Raw genomic sequence first — 21,898 nt, 5'->3', positions numbered from 1 at the left:
ACCTGTCATGTCTTCATGTGACAGTCAACTGGGCAATAGATCACCTGAACACTTGTTTCCTCCTGACTGTCTACAAGGTGAAAGCTCACCTATGTCATGTGTTATCTTCCTGACAATCAACCAGGTGATAGCTCACCTGGATAATTGTTGTCTTTCTGATAGCTAACCAGGAGTTAGCTCATCTGAACAGTTGTTTCCTCCTGAAAATCAACCAGGTGATAGCTCACCTGTCTCATATGTTGGTTTCCTGACAGTGAACAAGGTGTTAGCTCAACTGAATAGTTGTTTCCTCCTGACAGTCAACTAGGTTATACATGTACCTCACCTGCATTGTGTGTTGGTTTCCTGACAGTCAACAACGTGTAAGCTCACCTGAACGGTTGTTTAACTGAGTAGTTGTTTCCTCCTGACAGTCAGCTAGCTTATACATGTACCGCACGTGTGTGGTGTGTTGGCTTCCTGACAATCAGCAAGGTATTAGCTCACCCAAGTCATGTGTTATCATCCTGGCAGTCAACAGCGAAATAGCTCACCTGCATCACATGTGCTACCTGAGTGTCTCCAAGATGACATTTCAAACTGACTGTTTTGTCCTGCTTACTGCCTACTCATTAAAAGATCATCTGAAGAAATGGTTTTATTGGCAGTCAACAAGATAATAGCTCACCTTGTCAGTGTGGCACTCACATGATTTGGCACTTGTTGAAATCATGCACACACTTGTTATTCAATTATAGCCTCTTTATGCTGATTTATAAAGTCTGTGAAGGAACTATTTACAAATGGTGTTACAGTGTTTAGAAAGGGATTAGGGCTTGTAAGACCCTTATAAATTCTGTATTCAGAGATGCCAACCTCTACTTTCGTAGTCGCTACGAATTTTAACTACGATTCCACTAGAAATCCTACGAAATTTGAATAAAATGCATTAAAATTCGGTCTTCACATAATTTCCATTCATCAAATTTAATGATATATTTGAACTGGAATGATTGCAAGAAACAAACGTACTTTTAGCGAAGATGATTTCAATACCTTTCAGATTTGACACATTTAGTTCCGGCGGAAATAGTTTGACTGTAATGTCAATCATTTTTTTCTCAGATACCATCATAATTTTGTTTATTTAATTGACTACTAATTTTATGGTCAAACTATCAATTTTGAAGGTTGAAACTACTATTTGCAACACTTTTTGGTTGGCATCTCCATGTATTTCCTGAGTCGCAGCAGTCTTGTATACATTTTCAAAACACAGTGTGACCAAATTGTCGCCCTGAAGTTAGCTTATTTTCAAGCAACAACATTCAGAAGAATGAGACGCAAAATATTTCTCCATGATATTTTCTGAACCGTCATAAGGGAGATAACTCGGGATGGCTTAGTTTATGATAAACATGATTAAATTTGAGGTTTGTTAAACGACACGTGCAATACAGAAACATTTTATTTTTTTTATACATTTTTTGACACGATCATGTAGGAAATTATGGCAACAATGTTATTTCTCTGTTTGCACTCATATTTGTATCTATCAACTCATACATTTCAACAGGATCAGCTGTTTGGCAGCCACATTCCATCTACAGTCAATGTCAGTCGTACAACCCGTTTAGTGTGTCACGTGACAGATTTGACGCGTGCACAGTTCGTACACCCTGGCAAATACGCCCATAGGTGGATCCAGAGGGGATGCAGGGGTGCGCACCACCCATTATGTCCTGAAATTTTGTTATATGAACCATTGAAACTCGAGTGAAGTGTAACTACTGGAGTCTGTCCCAGACAAGCCAGTGACTGACAGCATCATCCTTTACTGTTTTGCGAGTTTCAAGTCTCCACAGACCATTGCGCTTACTGTTGTCTTATAAATGCTATATGTATTACATGGACTAAGAGTGCAGTTGCAACATAATATCGTGAATGGGCTTCGCTTGAAAGAAGGGAGGTGGGGGTACGTACGAGTGATTACGGGAAATATGTCCCGCAATGCATAATAACGAGTACAATGGCATATTTGATATTTAGTCTAGATCGCTAATGTGTAGCCTAGATGTACTCGTGTCATTGACAGTGACTGGACACAAAACACCCCAAACATGTCACATTTCTAGAACGTTAACTAATGCAACAGTGGAAATCTTCAAGGGAAGAATAAAACGCGGGAAAGGTAAACCTGTTACTAAGAAGACGGTTCACAATTATCAACGTTAGAAAGGGACTGTGACCTGGTTCACTACAGCGTCCTTGTCAGGAACGATAACTCTGCAGTAACTGTTCAGTGCAGGTGGTTGTTGAAAGAAGAATCATTCGAAATAGTGAAGTTGAAAAAACCCACTGTAAATTGCGCCAAAGAAAAGAGTATGGACGGCAGGGATGTCATGGGAAACTGACCTGACTGGTTGGGGCTGATTCAACTGAGGCTTCGGTGTCAGTGACAGTATACCTTGATTTAGTTTTAACGGTACAAGCCTATGTAGACTGTATCGTGTAGGGACTCCAGCCTGATTAAATGTCCCATGAACAGGTCATTCAAAATAATGAGTTCACTCATTCGTTCTACATATCTAACAAACAAATTTCTTTCGTGGTAAAACTGCATCTGACTTTGGCTTAATGCTTCAGCATCACCTATGTATATTACTTTTCAACTCTCTCTCTCTCTCTCTCTCTCTCTCTCTCTCTCTCTCTCTCTCTCTCTCTCTCTCTCTCTCTCTCTCTCTCTCTCTCTCTCTCTCTCTCTCTCTCTCTCTCTCTCTCTCTCTCTCTCTCTCTCTCTCTCTCTCTCTCTCTCTCTCTCTCTCTCTCTCTCTCTCTCTCTGACACACACCTCTTCTCAGTCAAACCAGGGAGCCTATATAGAGTATCCCTGGTCAAACACACACCTTTTCTCAGCAGTGTGCACCCCCTCCCCACCCCCATTTCTCAAAACTGTGTCCGCCCCTGCCGCCTACTTGGTTTTGAATGTTGGCGCTATTAAGAAATCAGAATTTGACAAAATTATCTTAAGGGAAAAGGGGGATTATACATAATATTCACAAATATATACGGTGAAATAAAATGCTTTAAGGCCATTGTCAGATAATATTCACTTATGTTTTTTATTCATGTATTTCTTGCATATGTGTATTTGACACTAAAGGGTTACCTGTACCCCTATATGGGGCAGAAGTATGGGGGTGCAGGTACTCCGCTTTAACTGGAAAACTACAGACAAATTACTGTAAGCATCTTCTCAAAGTTGGAAAATTGGCTTCAAGCAAGGCAGTTCTTTGTGACACCGGAAGACATGCAATTTTTGTATCAACACAAGTAAAGGAGACCAATTACCGGGTAAAGGTTCTACAAATGACAACCGACCGCCACGCACACCGGTGTTACCGAATGCGTAAATCTGTCGATGATATAGGAAGAAGAGACTGGACTTCTGATATTAGAGGAACATTGATCAAGACTGGATTTTCAGTGTATGGTTTGCACAGAATGTCAGAGATGTATTTTCTTATCATGTTTCAAACAGCACCTCAAAGATATATCACTCCAAAAGTGGCATCATGAGATAAACACTTCACGTTTCCTTACCAACTACGCTTCATTTATGCTTGAAAGAGAATCGTATATCACGAACATCAGGAACAAGCAGCTAATAAGAGCCTGCTTCAAATATTGAGCATCGCTAACAAACTTCAAGATAAACAAGCTAAGAACCAATAAAGATACAACGGCGATCAACCCCATCTGTGAACTGAGTACCTTAATGAAGACGAGAGCCATGCATGTTTTGTTTGTGATAAGTATATTCCAGCCAGAACCCAATATCTACAAAAGCTACAATCTCTCAAAGAAATATTCAAAGCAAGATCTATAGGAAACACAAATGTTTAGGATTACGTGTAATTTATATTGCATTTGTCAGCTGTATCATAGACCTTATGGCCCAAATACTACTGAATAAACATCTGTAAATATGAAATTGGGGAAATTTAATTTTATGCTGGACATAATGTGTTTCTTTCTGTGTTCAGTCGATATCAAGTAACTAGAAGACAACAAATGCAGTGAGTGAGTGAGTTTAGTTTTACGCCGCACTCAGCAATATTCCAGCTATATGGCGGCGGTCTGTAAATAATCGAGTCTGGACAAGACAATTCAGTGATCAGCAACATGAGCACCGATCCGGGCAATTGGGAACCGATGACATGTGTCAACCAAGTCAGCGAGCCTGACCACCCGATCCCGTTAGTCGCCTCTTACGACAAGCATAGTAGCCTTTTATGGCAAGCATGGGTTGCCGAAGGCCTATTCTACCCCTGGACCTTCACGGGTCCAACAAATGCAGCTGTGAAAACGAAAGGAAGATGTGTTCTGTAAATTATTGGCTAGTCTTCACGTGCAGTCACTTTTTGTGGCAAACATAATGAAAGTAAAATCGTCCAAAACACATTGTAACGCATGCCTAATTTGCACACGAAAATAACCCATGTTGTTGGAGTGAGTGAGTGTGGTTAGATGTAGGTCACACACAGCCATATTCCAGCCATATGCTGGCCGTCTGTAAATAATTACGCCTGGAGATACCAATGATCAATAACATGAGCATCCATCTACGCGACTGGGATCCGACGGAATGTGTCAGCGAGCCTGACCACACGATCCCATTACTCGCCTTTTACAACAAGCACGTGTTATTGAAGATCTAACCCGGAAATCGAAGTCCTTACTCTGAATGAATGTAGAAAGAGCACATCTCTTTGCAGAAGAGAAAAACACTCTTCATTCAGAAAGGACCATGGTGATGTATTTCATTTAGGGCTTTTCTGATTTAGGTTCCATTGAGATGCCAGTTGTATGGTCTTAACTGTCATGGAGATGAACTGAAAGACATAGACTGCAAGAGATCCGTAAACGAAAGCGACAAAACCATTTTCATATTCATAAGAAATTTCTGCTGCAAGCAGAGTTGACTGCACTACTGACACTATATAATGAGTATATATTTGCTGTAGTAGTGTTACAGCTGTACGATGTTGTTTATAGGCAAATCGAATCTGGACCAGATAATCCAGTGATTGTCACAGTGCGATATCATAAACTATCAGCTATAAACTATCAGCTAACTATGAATTATTGAGTGATATCGCCAAAGTGTATAATATGAACCCCGGAGATCGGGGTAGAACAACAGATTGCCTTCAACAACCCATGCTTGCCATAAAAGGCAACTATACTTGTCGTAAGAGGGATCGGGTGGTCAGGTTCGCTGACTTGTTTGACACATGTCATCGGTTCCCATTCGCGCAGATGGATGCTCATGCTGTTGGTCACTGGATTGTCTGGTCCAGACTCGACTATTTACAGACCGCCGCCATATGGCTTGAATATTGCTGAGTGCGGCGTAAAACTAAGCTCACTCACTCACACTAGCAAAGCGTTATTCAGTCGTTGAACATTCGACGTAAAACCCAGGACTCGGGTTCGATTCCCGAAATGAGTACAGTGTGTGAAACTCATGTCTGGTGTCCGTCGCGATGATATTGCAGAATTAAAAGCATCCTAAAGCCAAGTTCATTCACTCGGCGCTGAAGTGAAACACAAATAGCAGAAATTCAATTTACGCAGTTGCAGTTTTTTTTCGTCAGCGTTACTCATGACGATGACGATGACAAAAACGTGATGTACTGTAATTGCTGTTTCTAGTGCCCCGTCGACGGGGTGTTACACTTCTATCATATTACTACAGACATGCTGTACGCTAGAAACGAACCAGGATGTTCATTGCGTGAGGTTTTGTGCAAATTCAATAGCCATGGTAGGTAGGTATGATTCAGCTGTTTCTGAAGCCACATATATCAAGCCTGAACGAAGATATGAATCACAAGGAGATGTGAGTGGAGTGTAATACGCCTGCCCATGTGTTACAACGAGGAGAAGGAACCTGAAACAGTGTACAGGTGAGCGTAATACCCCTCCATGCCTTGCCACCTTCTTTATCGTTCTCAGAAACCGGACTGTTAGCAGCTGACAGATCTGCCTTTTGTTACTAAACAGATGATAACACACATATGCGTCAGATTTTGACGACCGAAAACGCTGTTGTCCAGAGCTGCAAATTACCTGAGATTTAATCATGTAATTTTCCATGACATGATGGAGACATAACATATTTTCAATTTGTAATAAATCCCGATAAAGGACATTTGTTTCAGGGTTCATTCATTCATTCATTTATTTATTTATGCAACTCGGAATTACTTTTTGCTGTGATCGAATGAAATAACTCAAACGCAAGCTGAAAGTTTATTCAACAGTGGATCTTTAAGAGACGATAAATACTTTTCAGTCTCAATATTGTAGACTTAACTGGTTATTTGTATGTCCTCTAAGAGCGTGTTGAGTAAAGCGCTTTTCCAGTGGACCATCACCATCATCATCGTTGTCGTCGTCATCGTTGTCGTTGTCGTCGTCATCATCATTACAGCAAACTACTTTTTACCACGAATGTCATGTGGACGGCTTATTTTAATCTTTTATAACAGTAGCTGACGATACGAATTTCAGGTAAAATATGCAGCAAGTGTTCAGAACAAACAAAACACTTCTTTAGAACCATCGACCCGTGAAGGTCCCTGGTAGAATAGGCCCTCAGCAATCCATGCTTGCCATGAAAGGCGACTGTGCTTGTCGTAAGAGGCGACTAATGGGATCGGGTGGTCAGGCTCGCTGATTTGGTTGACATGTCATCGGTTCCCAATTGCGCAGATCGGTGTTCATGTTGTTGATCACTGGATTGACTGGTCCAGACTCGATTATTTACAGATCGCCGCCATATGGCTGGGATATTGCTGAGTGTGGCGTAAAACTAAACTCACTCACACACTTTGGCACCATCAGCTCTTTATGAGCACGTTTGTTGTAGTATCAGTATTGTTATTACTCGGAAACTTATCAAGAAATATATAATCCTTACAAGTTGTTCGTTATAATCTTCGGTAACATTATTGTCATTAATCGGAAAGAAATTGAATTGAAGAAATTACATAATCGTCACAGGCCTGTTCGCTGTAGACAAATGTACATGGAAAACTGTTGTGTTATTAAACGGAAGCTGATTAGGAAATTACATTGAACTGGAAACGTGCAGTAAAACTTGGACAAGGTTCTGTGACTACGTGCCCCAGCCCACCTAGCTGTGAACGGGTACCTCGTTAAGCCACATTAACTCAGTGCGCCAAGTAGCCGCAAGAGTCGGATGATCCCCAGGGAGTTGAGATTGGTAATATGTTGTGCCGCTGAGACTGACATCAAATGATTGAGGGAAAAGAAAGGAGCGCTTTGAGTATGCAGGCGGGATGGACCATAGCGCTATATGACTGGCCATAAAATAATAACCGCAGACACGGTGATTATTTAGTTACATAGTTATTTAGCAGGCAGCCTCAATACTGTCTGACATGATGATGCGAGTGAGTTATAGTGCAGGTGTGTGAAGGACGTGACAGGATCGAAGAGATCTGATATCTGTTTGTCATGCTGAAGGGATTCTGAGGTTCTTGATTGTGGAGGCACCTGGCAAGTCTCGAACGCTAACGGTCGTCAGATTGTGTTTTCGGGGGACTCCACAGATGGGCTTCCAAACTGTGCCCATGTGGAGCATCAACCCCAGGTCTGCGGCGTGACGAGCGAACGCTTTAACCGCTACGCTACCCCACCGCCCCCAATGTACATGTCGTGTTGTGTTGTCCTGGTTTGAAGGTGGCTTCAAAGCCATGTTGTGGTGAATCATGGAGCGATGGTTTGCCCTGGCACAACACAGAGTGGGGTCGTATCTCTGTTCGCCCTCAGATGGTATCCACAAATGGTTTGTGGTGAGATTCTTCAATTGTTTATCCACGTTTCATTACATAAAACAACGGCTGGTGATGCGACTGGGTTTAAATGCAGGTGGCTAAACGAGAAACAGGTGAGAGAATCGAGGAGATCTCACAGGCTGATATCTGGTTATCATGCTGGTGAGATGTTGAGGGAGCTTGATTGTGGAGACACTTGATGTTACCTCTCAAAGGTCATCAGATCGTGTTTTGGCATCCTGCAAAACTGATCATAAATGATTCAGTAACGTCACTTTGTTTCAGACAGCAGTGGATTGCATATTGAAAACGTAATGCAAACTGTTATAAAGTAAACGTTAGGCTTACAGAGCTTTCACATGTGAATGTTTGTACAGTGCGGTTATTTCAAACACAAACTGAAGGTATGCTCTAAATGCACTAAGTGTATCTCGTCGAGATAATCCCGTGAAACAGTCACACTACATCTACGTGCATGTCAAGGTGTTGTTGATAATATGTGTGGCTCACAGAACGATATTAGTAATACGTATAAATTCAAGCGCGTTTTATCCTATATGTGACAATAATGCATGATAGAGAGAAACGCTTTTTATGGATAGAAAACTTCTTTATTGCAGGTGAGAGGTTTCTGTGAAGATCCTACTACCATTATCGGTGTTAGCATCTTCATGGAAACATCACATCCATTGCTATACAGAGGTTTTCTGGCTATAAAGAAGTGCCTCTCTTCATCATACCAGCTTCCAAATGCCACCTGAGGAAGAAATGCATTATAAGAGATTCATTATTTAGTGACCCGTGAAGGTCCTGGGGTAGGATAAGCCTTCAGCCACCTATGCTTGCCATAAAAGGCGACTAAGCTTGTCGTAAGAGGCGACTTACGGGATCGGGTGGTCAGGCTCGCTGACTTGGTTGACACATATTATCGGTTCCCAGTTGAGCAGGTCGATGCTCATGTTGTTGATCACTGGATTGTCTGGTGCAGACTTGATTATTTACAGACCGCCGCCATATGAATGGAATTTTGCGGCGTAAAACTGAACTCACTCACTCAATATTTAGCAGGCATTGTATATATATTAAATGTCTTTCTTTTCAACATTGGTTCTCGAAGCATATCTTCCAACTGAAACACAGCTGAAAAGATGCAGACGAATGCATGACTGTTGTGTGTTTAGTTGAGCGTTTTATAGGCGGTCTACAAATAATCGATCAGTCAATCCAGTGAGTGACATCATCAGCATTGATCAACCAAGTCAGTGAGTCTGACATGAGTCCGATGCGGTTAGTCGCCTTTTACGCCAACAAGATCTGGTGCGTGGGTGACCCAGCGAAGGCTATTGATGTGCCCTTGCGCAATGTGATTATTTTGGTTTGATGGGTTTCGGGACGCGGACTAAATATTCAAATGCATGAACAGACGGAGGCAGCTGAAAAATAAGATCTCTTATATAATTATACAATTTCACAGTTGATGTTCAGGGGTTAACAGGTACGGTAAGACCCAGGTTCTTGTTCAAGTCAATGAAACGATACTTTACATGTCCTATATCATTTGCTGTTCGTCTCGCTTGACTGATGCAGTAATTGATGTCAGCTGGCCTGGTTACACGGTCCATCTGCTCTCTTCTCAAGAAAAATGAAGATTGCTCATAACTTAAATGTAGGTTTATCGAGATAAGTTAAATTGGTCCAGTTAATGAAAAAAACCTGCTCATGTGGACCTTCTCGATTTTATTCAGGATAATATGAGATTTTCAACATCCACAAAGTGTTTAAGGTTAAGTGAAGAGTTGTGAAATGGGGTTTAACGTCGCTCTTTGCAATATTTTGCTCATATGATGACATGCATGTTTGTGTAGGTGTGGCTGCTTGTACTAGCCTAGACTTCAGCTGGTGTTATAGTGCAAGCTTCCTGAAGAAGCCGTGCCACCGTTAACCATGAATACCCCACTGAGACTCATTATACTGACTGCGAGCCGAACAGTCCTTGTACCCAGTGAGGAAGAGCGCCAGGAAGGGACTAAAAAGTACCGTATTTTACCGTCTATGGGTAACGCTGTCGGGGATCCAACCCGTGACCTTTCTCTCTGCGAACGGTCGCTCTAACCACTACACCATGGAGGCGGTTTATTTAAGATTCGGAGACATACATAACTACACGTATACGGTTGTAACTCTAAGAGACAAAGCTTTAGTACTTTGTAAGCGTTGTTCGTTAAGTGCTAAATCATACAATCCTTTTTGTTAAAAGTGTGTTTACTGCAGGCGTAGTGTAGAGTTATGCCCCTTTGAAGCTCCGACACACGTTGATCAGTGTTTTGCCTGTAGAGTTATGCCCCTTTTCTCGCTCCAGGATTTTACATTTACTTTGCCAACATCCTACACGTTTACCAAGCAGCATCAATGATATTATACCTCCAAGTACACTTGTGAAGATCAGGGCTTTGAATGGATCTTCAGTAAGCCATGTTTGCCTTAAAAGACGACTTACAACAGGCTCGAGCGGTCAGACTCACTGACTAGCTTGTCAGTGTATCCAGATTGGTCTGGTTTTCATAATTAAAGCTAATTATAATTAATTATTGGAGTTATCGTTGGAGCTAAAGAGTGAGCAGCGTGCTGTTTAGAGTGCACATCATTTTGAGGTTCGTAGTGGAAGTGAGTTAAGTTGTTTTTACGCTGCTTCAGGCAATAAGACCACTATCAGGGTCGGGTGATCAGACTTGCTCACCTGGTTGACACATATCGTATCTTAATTGCCAAGACGCTCATGCTGTTGATCGCTGGATTATCTCGTCCAGGCTCGATTATTTACAGACTGCCGCCACAAAGCTGGCATACTGCCCTGTTTACTGTTAAACAGCAGACTTCTGCGTGACGAGTTTTAACTGTGTGTAACAATAAATCCTATATATAACGCAACATAGAATAATCGTCCAAATGCGTCCTTGAAGCAGGTTATGCAATCGTGCACATTATTCCTTCTCGGGTTTCACTTCATAGTTGTTGATATTCAAAGAAGCATTATTCATGAAAAGGCTTATTTCAATGAAATGTTCCTTACCCCGTGAAAATCCGGGTTGGATTATTCCTCGGCAACCCATGCTTGTAATGCGGATGACAGAATAGGGTTACAAGTCTTGCTGTCTTGGTTGATGTCATCAAGCTCCAGCTGTGTAAACCAGTGTTTGTGACGTCAGTCTTGGATTGTCTGCTCCAAACTTATTTGGAGAGCTGAAGACCCGTGAAGATCCAGGTTAGAAATGGTCTTCAGAAGCTCATGCTTGGTGTAAGGTTCGATTAACGGAATCGGATGGTCTGGATCTCTGACGTAAATGACACACGTAATCGTAGTGTTGATCACAGACTCGATTATTTACATACTGCGCCATATAGCTGGAATATTGCTGGACCCATGAAGTCCCGGGATAGAATAGGCCTTCAGCAACCCATGTTTGCCATAAAAAGCGACTATGCTTGTCGTACGAGGCGACTAACGGGATCGGGTGGTCAGGCTCGCTGACTTGGTTGACACATGTCATCGGTTCCTAATGGCGCAATCGATGCTCATACCGTTGATCACTGGGTTGTCTGGTTCAGACTCGATTATTTACAGATCGCTGCCAAATAACTGGAATATTGCTGAGAGCGGTTTTCCACAACAAACCAGGACACAGAATCCGCCATTTGTGTTATCGTCCGATCACGCGCCATCGACTATTGATGACAAAAATCTGGTAACGAACAGAACAGAATCAATTAGATTTCCTGTAGGAGATAGGGTCAGACAGACATTGTCCTATATGCTGTGTCTTGGCTGTCAACCCACATAGCCTCGCTCGGCTAATAACTACAGGAGTATAATATAGAATCGTGATCTCAGACAACTGAATAAATGTTCAACCAAGCAAGTCAAGTCTTAACAGTCCCACTTGTACGGCTTCAATATAAGGACACTACTTTATATCAAGGTACGCGTCGTAGAGTTGACAAGATCATACCGCGTATTGTTACATATATACATACATATCATTGGCAGGTTATTTATTTGAATTGAGTACCCGCATATATGCCACGACTGAATGTTTTTACAAACGGAAGGGATTTATTTCAAACCACTGTAACATTCCGAGAAGCCGAGAAGATCATAAGCAATGTGGCGTTTAACTCAAGATGGATCACGTTTCGGTGGGTTGTATTTATTATGTCCTCTCTCATCAAATAACTCCTCCTGGTTAAATATCAACCATTTGCTTTGTGCTTCAATTGACGAAAACGTTACCGTCCCAGAAAGGCATTCTTTTGTAAAATGCTGTGTATATATACTTGACATTTGTATAGCGCCGATATCCAGTTCAACTACTCAAGGGCGCTTTTGTTTTCCCCTCGATCATTGCGTCACATACAACTCTTGCAGCCTACCAGGCGCACCGAGTTAATGTGGCTTTGCCATCCTATGTAGGTGTATGCTTTTTTCACCTGCACTTTAATTGTCTAAAAGCGGATAACAGTCCAGTGCTTGCACAATTTTAGTCTGTTCAAGTAAGTGGCGTTCACTCAGCATCAAGTTCACTCACTAGCCACTTTGAACACAGATCAGACAGACATATTCAGTATATTGTATTATTTGTGAAGGCCTCTCTAAATAAATACTGCCTGTCTGTAAAAATAATGTAACGTGTAATAAATGACATTTAACTCATATCTATCCTGATGATAATAACTCTGTAATAACTTTAAAATGTGACCATATTTATCAAATGGTTCATATTCACGTACAGTGGAAACCGCCTAAGTAAAAACCGCTTAACTAAACATATCGGATAAGTAAACACTATATTCTTTGGTCCCGGCAAATTTCTTCATTAATCATCACTATTTGAGTCCTGTTAACTACAATTGGATAAGTAAACAATACCGCTTAAGTAAACGTTTTTACATGGTCCCTGGAAGTAAATTACTGTCCAAACGAGACCTGATAACTAAATTAGCGATCACCTCATAACTAGGGATCTCCAGGTAAATAAATATCCTACTTACAGCTTGCTCTGGCGTAGGCAGTTTACAATACACTGACAACTGGAGGCCAGCCCTGGTGAGTTGTTCATTGTTATATGTAGCTTGGGAGTATCAGTGAGTAGACCGGTGCAATAAAACATGTTATATTTCTTACAGATCTTGTCCGTTACTCTGTCATTTGCAGATATTGATAATTTTGGATAAGTAAAAAATCTGATAAGTAAACAATTTTGACGAGTCCCTTGAAAGTTTATTATATTTGCGGGTGTTATATGCAATAAACAAAATGTGATTAACTTTACCGTTTCTGGTTATTTGATGGCATGCTTACATTTTCGTTAATACTTTATCGTTGATCCCTAAGGATTAGTACGATTAATCCCCAGACAATACCTGCACTCAAAAGGAAACACCCCACTGTGTAAAAACAACGGCCTTCCTACAAAGGATTAATCGCCAATATGCTGATTGCTCATTGCTGGTTAACTTGATGACTTGATTAAAAATGGTGGACTAATGCAAGTATTTATTAGGTGGGTTATGTGAACAAATATGAAACATTCACGTGACCAGTTGAGAAACTATCACTATTTATGACTTTAGTTATATAACCTTTTCTCTCATTAGACACATGAAATGGAACAGGATTCTTTGTAAGATGCAGATGAATCACATACTGTTCCTTTATGTGGATATTGAGGGATACATTCCTCAAGGAAGGTAATAAAGTCTGATATTATTGCTATATCTTTAGTCTCCTTTCATACTGATTTCTGTATTTTGTCTAGATTCATTTGTTGTAGCATTCAACAGAATCTTTTTATTCGCCGTAAAGTGTAACGAGTGAATGAGTGAATTTAGTTTTACACCACACCCAACAATATTCCAGCTATTTCGAGGCGGTCTGTAAATAATCGAGCTTGGACCAGACACTCCAGTGATCAACAACATGAGCATCGATCTGCGCAATTGGGAACAGATGACATGTGTCAACCGAGTCAGCAAATCTGACCACCTGATCCCATTTGCCGCCTCGTACGACAGGCATAGTAGCCTTGTATGGCAAGCATGAGTTGCTGAAGGCCTAGTCTACCCCTAGACCTTCACGGGTCACTTCAAAATGCGTTTTTGTGTTAGAAACTTCAAAAGGTGTTCATGTATTAGACACTTCGAAAGTTATTCATATGTTATAAACTGTGTTATATTTGTGAAAGAATTATTTCCTTTCACTGTCAGATTATCTCTCAAACTGACAAACTGTTTGCTTATGCGTACCTGAAATCGGTGCCCAACAGAGCTTGCAATACAATAAAGTTTAAATATATGTACTATGATTTACCTCACTGTTGGAGCTGACGTTGAATATCAGGGAACAACATGAAGAGTACATCGAAAGACTGCGTTTGTTTGTAAACAAAACAAAACATAGTCCGGTCACAAGACATGCAAATTAGACTGAGGCGGCGCTAAGGTATCACTACGCAGAGGAGTCATTCGGCCATGGCCCGCTTAGCTGCAGATCAACCACGTATCTGTGAGTTCACAATTCAGTTTGAATGTCCACTTCAGTGTTAAGAAATGTTGTATGTCGTTCATTCATCACGTCTCTTGCACCCGCATTTATGTTATACTTGCAACTGACGGAAATTTGTTATGAAAATGAACCGGCGGGACAAACCGCCAATACTAGTCATGTTTTGAAATGCAACCACAACATATAATCAGTGGAGATGTTTAGTTTGTATTGCTCATTAGTGTACCTAAATGGAATCTTGAAGTTAGACATGTGTTGTTGTCAGCGCTCAATGCACAGCTTCCTAGTACTCCACGAAAACGATTTCTTAAACGTCGTCATAGTTTACGTCAACACCCCACCCCCGCCACACACACAAACACACAAACACACAAACACACACACACACACGACTATGGTGATACTAGAGCAAGATGGCGTCTTACCTGTATGTCCTTCTAGGAATAGTCAGACCTCGAATCCACACAAAACATACTGACAATCTTTTGTAAGAATCTGTTATAAGTCCTTCAAGCTTTGTGAATACTGTCAGTCAGAAATACCTGGTCATTTGCAGAATCATTTCGTTAGCGGGCACACCAATGTCCAGTTTGAACCATGAGAACTCTTTTTCTCAGGAGTCCCCAAAAGTCCCAACGGTTTCATTTCGGTTGGAATAAAGGTATGCAACAATGGTTCACTTAAATTTCCAGTATGATCCATGAAAACCTTTTTTCATTTTCAACGGATATTCGGCTAGTGCTCCCTAAAGCCTATTTCAAGAAATCTATTGTCTCCACGTTGTTAACTAACATTCCATAAAGAAGCTGACTATCCACAGAACTTGGTTTTCCTTTCCTCACACCACGTTCCACGTTGTTAAATAACAACCCAGAATTTTGTTTCTTTAATCTTATCTCAAGTGACCGTGACACATATGCGGTTGTTGACACCATATCTGAAACACCTGTTACCTCATCATAAATTACCAATACTGAACATTGCACTGAAACAATCTCAGGGAATGTAGTCAAACATACGCCTGCTGGAGGTCTGAGTTACACCGCGACATGTGGCGTCAAGAGTGAAATAGGACACGATATCAATGCTCTTGCATTAATATTCTGTCTTAGTTTATCCAGTCTGTCACATAGACAAAACACAAATTCATTCATCAATAGCAGTAAATCGAGAATATGTGGCAAGTCTACCGGTGTGTCTGAAAATGATGAACGTCTCTGGGCTGCTTGCATGAACAGCATTAAGCAACCGGTATTCTTTCAGTAAAATGTGTCCATTTCAGAGAATACATGTTAGGTGTTAACCAGATTTTCACCTCAATAAAGAGACGAAAGCAATTGTGACAAAATTTATTCTGAAAGCAGAGTTCGTTGATTGGTTCTGACTGTGTCAATGGACATGATCTTAGTACCATGTGTTGGTGAAGAAGTAAGCGGATCCTGGCTCTCCCGTGTCACTCGACACAAACACACGCAAAGGCAAGGCTATTGTGGAGTAGGAAAATCACAGATCAAAACATACAGATCAAAACAAAATTGTTTACTAAATCAGACATCGTTTTTGTCACTGATGCGTTTAATTATGTCCTCCACATATCTACCATATGTTTTTGAAAGCAGGGTCAAGGCCTTGAATGTTGTAACCTTGATCAAACAGCCTCTGAGCATGAGTCGAATGACACTCTTACAATCTGGGCTAAGAACATACCCGTTGTCAATAGATCCCAATATTTGGAACTGATGCGACCATCGTAGAGTTGCCTATTTTCTAGTCTGGGGGTAAATGAAAGGTTCTTTGGTGGTTACTGGGTGATATGTGGTTTCAAACGTCAAATAACCTTACTTTGAGTTTCCCATTCTGATAGGAATTTTCTGTTTCTATGCCCAAGAGGGCAGATCGGCTAAAATGGGAGCACTCTTGTTTCCAGCGATACACACTGGCAGATATTGTTAGTTTGGTAGTCCAGCATTTCACATATTGCTCTCAATAACATCAATTCGTCTTTGCTCTCACGTTCGACAAATGACCTGATACAGCTGAAGACACACTCGTAACTGTACTTGTGGTCCCTGTGTGCCATAAACAGCTCCATGGATCAAGGAACACGTGTGTCACGCGTGTACCACATCTATAGCCGTATATGTGTGTTGAGGTTCGCGTGAATCGATGTCAGATCATGACAAAGCTGTGACACTGTTTGACCTTCACCTTGACGCTCTGATAATTACCTAACGTTCAACTGCTATCAAGCAGGGAAACATTTTCCATTATGTAAGCATCTGTAAATGATAGTATGAAACAATCACATCTGTCAAGTTGGTTTCTCTCCAATTTAATATTAAAGTTCCTCCAAAACAAAAACATTAGATGGGTATATATTGTGTTAATGAATTCAGTCTTACTTACACAGATACATTTCGATTATTTCTAAATCGGTGTGTAAACTATCGTGACACGAATTTGTGATGATGCAAGTACTCTAGATTGCTATATCTGAACGAAATTCCTCGGCAAGCATTTGATACATACGTTCAGCTGACAATCATATTCATAGCATGTGCAAGGAGCTGTGACGATCATAACTCCTAACTTATAGATTCCATCTAAGTAAACCCAAGAGCAACAGAAACTGAACATCATTGATTTTATCATTTGATTGAGTTCCGATATCTGAACAGTACTGGCGCTTTGTCCCGCCATTTCATTGTCATAATACAAATAGGTCCGTTCAATTCCAGGTATACGTTACTAGAAATGCGGGTCCAAATGGAAAACATGAGTTTTCATTACCCTTATGATCTTTTGCCTCTTAAAAAAGGCAAAATGATTGGATTTCATAATTGGCCATTTGATAAAATCCCCGCTAATTTCCCTTAAAGGCCATGTCTGTACAAGTATTGCCCTGGAATGTTTAATGTTGAGTTTATTAGTGAATGTGAACATTCAAAATGTCACGTTGCGTGTTTTACACGATTCAAGGTCAATACTAGTGTAACATTTATATGCCTGTATGACAGCCAGCACTCTCCTCCTCATACCCCGTAAGCCTCATGATCCTCTCAAGGGGGCAGTCTACACCATTCCGCCTGTAAAGGAGCCTCCAATTAGGCCAGGTTCTGGACAAAAGGATCCTCTTGCTGCATACGACGACCAATAATGTCATAGATACACCCCAAAAGGTTAAGATCGGGCTAATGTGATTGTTATTTATCCCAGAGGTGCTTAAGTTTGTGTATATGTTCCACATTCTTGTATAATATTATTTTTGTACAACTTACCAACCACAAGCATCGATCTTTGAATACAGTCACCTGTAAACTTGATTAATCATAATGTACCACTTATCCCAGTGTTGTGATTTGGATTCTTATCATCACACTGTAGGTGCTTTAAAATTAAAAGCACATGTAACACGCGTTTAACAGCAGCTGCCATTAACACTGGCAGCAGATCGGCCTATATTTGAGCATTGAAAACTTAGCGATATGCTCTCTTAGCGATATGATACTAGTAAACACTAACGTACGACTATCTTAGCGTTAAAGGAGCTTGGAAAATATAGGCCAACTTTGACTTCATGTCATTGTGCACCTGTGAGTTGGATCAGCTTCCTCAAATCGATATCTGACAAAGCCGCTGTAGCGCATCAGTAATTGCAATGCTCTATTATGTAGAGGGTTATGTGCGAGTAACTCTCTATTCCATTATTTTCAAGGAATTAATACGAGGCTATTACCCTGCTTAAATTACAGTCAAAGTTTTGGTAATATTTCTGTGATCAAAATTAAATGTCAAAATAAAGGAACTCTCAAAGTTGTACCTTTGAAACTGGTACACATCACTCCTTTTTTAAAGAATAATGAGACTACTCACAGTGCAACGATCGTTTAAACCAGTTCCTATTGCATGTTCCACTGAATTGTAAAGAGAGATCACGAAGGATCAGTGGTTGAACAGTGTTTACTGTATTGTCTTTCGGTCGCCATATTTGATTGTATGCCCTTGGGTCAGTTCAAACATAAACATGTCCCCAATGCTGTATTGTGTGTCATGAGAGACGAGTGAATTGGATTGTTCAGTTTGACTTTGTGGCCTATTTAATCATATAAGTTGATCGAAGCGACGATAAACCTGAACTAAACTTTTACAACGACGCCGTGTTATTGTTTAAGCCGTTGATTCTGAGCCAGGAAGACAGTAGCCAGTCTGAACGTGCAACAAGACCTATAGAGCAGACTTGTTCACTGGGCATGTTGCCCTATTGCTTTATACCAACGGACTCAGTCAGTTCACATCACTTTGCTATAGAAACATTCAGTTTCAAACAATGGTATAAATCACAGAGTGGTAAAACACATCAGGTACAGTATTTGAATTCTCATATTTATGGAAGCCTGCGCCATCTACAGTTTTACATATTTGACAAAAGAGATTGTTAACTTGCACATGTGTTACCAGTCAGGTGGAAAGACCATATGTGTCACATGCATGCTGTTTCATTGTTATTGGAGAAATTGATACATCAGGATGTTATCCTGAGACCCGTTCCCCAAAGCGATCTTTGCGCAACAACAGTCGTAAGTCTATGTTAAAGTATGGGGGTTACGACTGTCGTACGTCTATGTTAAAGTATGGGGGTTACGACTGTCGTAAGTCTATGTTAAAGTATGGGGTTACGACTGTCGTAAGTCTATGTTAAAGTATGGGAGTTACGGCTGTCGTAAGTCTATGTTAAAGTATGGGAGTTACGACTGTCGTAAGTCTATGTTAAAGTATGGGGGTTACGACTGTCGTAAGTCTATGTTAAAGTATGGGAGTTACGACTGTCGTAAGTCTATGTTAAAGTATGGGGGTTACGACTGTCGTAAGTCTATGTTAAAGTATGGGGTTTACGACTGTCGTAAGTCTATGTTAAAGTATGGGGGGTACGACTGTCGTAAGTCTATGTTAAAGTATGGGAGTTACGACTGTCGTACGTCTATGTTAAAGTATGGGAGTTACGACTGTCGTATGTTAAAGTATGGGAGTTGCGACTGTCGTAAGTCTATGTTAAAGTATGGGGGTTACGACTGTCGTAAGTCTATGTTAAAGTATGGGGGTTACGACTGTCGTATGTTAAAGTATGGGAGTTACGACTGTCGTAAGTCTATGTTAAAGTATGGGAGTTACGACTGTCATAAGTCTATGTTAAAGTATGGGGGTTACGACTGTCGTAAGTCTATGTTAAAGTATGGGAGTTACGGCTGTCGTAAGTCTATGTTTAAGTATGGGAGTTACGGCTGTCGTAAGTCTATGTTAAAGTATGGGCGTTACGACTGTCGTATGTTAAAGTATGGGAGTTGCGACTGTCGTACGTCTATGTTGAAGTATGGGGGTTACGACTGTCGTAAGTCTATGTTAAAGTATGGGGGTTACGACTGTCGCATGTTAAAGTATGGGAGTTGCGACTGTCGTAAGTCTATGTTAAAGTATGGGAGTTACGACTGTCGTAAGTCTATGTTAAAGTATGGGGGGTACGACTGTCGTAAGTCTATGTTAAAGTATGGGAGTTACGACTGTCGTACGTCTATGTTAAAGTATGGGGGTTACGACTGTCGTAAGTCTATGTTGAAGTATGGGGGTTACGACTGTCGTAAGTCTATGTTAAAGTATGGGAGTTACGGCTGTCGTAAGTCTATGTTGAAGTATGGGGGTTACGACTGTCGTAAGTCTATGTTAAAGTATGGGAGTTACGACTGTCGTAAGTCTATGTTAAAGTATGGGAGTTACGGCTGTCGTAAGTCTATGTTAAAGTATGGGGGTTACGACTGTCGTAAGTCTATGTTAAAGTATGGGGGTTACGACTGTCGTATGTTAAAGTATGGGAGTTGCGACTGTCGTAAGTCTATGTTAAAGTATGGGAGTTACGACTGTCATAAGTCTATGTTAAAGTATGGGGGTTACGACTGTCGTAAGTCTATGTTAAAGTATGGGAGTTACGGCTGTCGTAAGTCTATGTTAAAGTATGGGAGTTACGGCTGTCGTAAGTCTATGTTAAAGTATGGGCGTTACGACTGTCGTATGTTAAAGTATGGGAGTTGCGACTGTCGTACGTCTATATTGAAGTATGGGGGTTACGACTGTCGTAAGTCTATGTTAAAGTATGGGGGTTACGACTGTCGTAAGTCTATGTTAAAGTATGGGAGTTACGACTGTCGTACGTCTATGTTAAAGTATGGGGGTTACGACTGTCGTAAGTCTATGTTAAAGTATGGGAGTTACGACTGTCGTAAGTCTATGTTAAAGTATGGGAGTTGCGACTGTCGTAAGTCTATGTTAAAGTATGGGAGTTACGACTGTCGTAAGTCTATGTTAAAGTATGGGGGTTACGACTGTCGTAAGTCTATGTTAAAGTATGGGAGTTACGACTGTCGTACGTCTATGTTAAAGTATGGGGGTTACGACTGTCGTAAGTCTATGTTAAAGTATGGGAGACTGTCGTAAGTCTATGTTAAAGTATGGGAGTTACGACTGTCGTACGTCTCGACTGTCGTAAGTCTATGTTAAAGTATGGGAGTTACGACTGTCGTACGTCTATGTTAAAGTATGGGGGTTACGACTGTCGTAAGTCTATGTTAAAGTATGGGAGTTACGACTGTCGTAAGTCTATGTTAAAGTATGGGAGTTGCGACTGTCGTAAGTCTATGTTAAAGTATGGGAGTTACGACTGTCGTAAGTCTATGTTAAAGTATGGGGGTTACGACTGTCGTAAGTCTATGTTAAAGTATGGGAGTTACGACTGTCGTACGTCTATGTTAAAGTATGGGGGTTACGACTGTCGTAAGTCTATGTTAAAGTATGGGAGTTACGGCTGTCGTAAGTCTATGTTAAAGTATGGGGGTTACGACTGTCGTAAGTCTATGTTAAAGTATGGGAGTTACGGCTGTCGTAAGTCTATGTTAAAGTATGGGAGTTACGACTGTCGTACGTCTATGTTAAAGTATGGGGGTTACGACTGTCGTAAGTCTATGTTAAAGTATGGGAGTTACGACTGTCGTACGTCTATGTTAAAGTATGGGGGTTACGACTGTCGTAAGTCTATGTTAAAGTATGGGAGTTACGACTGTCGTAAGTCTATGTTAAAGTATGGGGGTTACGACTGTCGTACGTCTATGTTAAAGTATGGGGTTTACGACTGTCGTAAGTCTATGTTAAAGTATGGGAGTTACGACTGTCGTAAGTCTATGTTAAAGTATGGGAGTTACGGCTGTCGTAAGTCTATGTTAAAGTATGGGAGTTACGACTGTCGTATGTTAAAGTATGGGAGTTGCGACTGTCGTAAGTCTATGTTAAAGTATGGGAGTTACGACTGTCGTAAGCCTATGTTAAAGTATGGGGGTTACGACTGTCGTAAGTCTATGTTAAAGTATGGGAGTTACGACTGTCGTACGTCTATGTTAAAGTATGGGGGTTACGACTGTCGTAAGTCTATGTTAAAGTATGGGGGTTACGA

At 40.9% G+C, this 21,898-nt stretch overlaps 1 protein-coding gene across 3 annotated transcripts in view; it reads left to right on the top strand.

Annotated features, from left to right (window-relative positions):
• Nucleotides 1-5,799: 5,799 nt before the first annotated feature.
• The window catches only part of LOC137281672 (sodium/hydrogen exchanger 1-like), a 42,620-nt gene continuing 26,521 nt past the window's right edge, over nt 5,800-21,898 (top strand). The window contains exon 1 of one of the 3 annotated variants that reach the window (XM_067813064.1): nt 5,800-5,951. The gene's annotated coding sequence lies outside the window, so the exon portion shown is untranslated. Of the gene's footprint in view, nt 5,952-11,991; nt 12,042-14,319; nt 14,407-21,898 lie in introns of those variants that run through there. The other 2 variants (XM_067813066.1, XM_067813065.1) reach the window with 2 other exon arrangements.

The sequence above is a fragment of the Haliotis asinina genome, chromosome 4 (assembly GCF_037392515.1).
Source record: "Haliotis asinina isolate JCU_RB_2024 chromosome 4, JCU_Hal_asi_v2, whole genome shotgun sequence".
NCBI lineage: Eukaryota > Metazoa > Mollusca > Gastropoda > Lepetellida > Haliotidae > Haliotis > Haliotis asinina.
The sequence above is the reverse complement of the archived record's forward strand: the minus strand, read 5'-3'. Positions and strand labels throughout refer to the sequence as shown.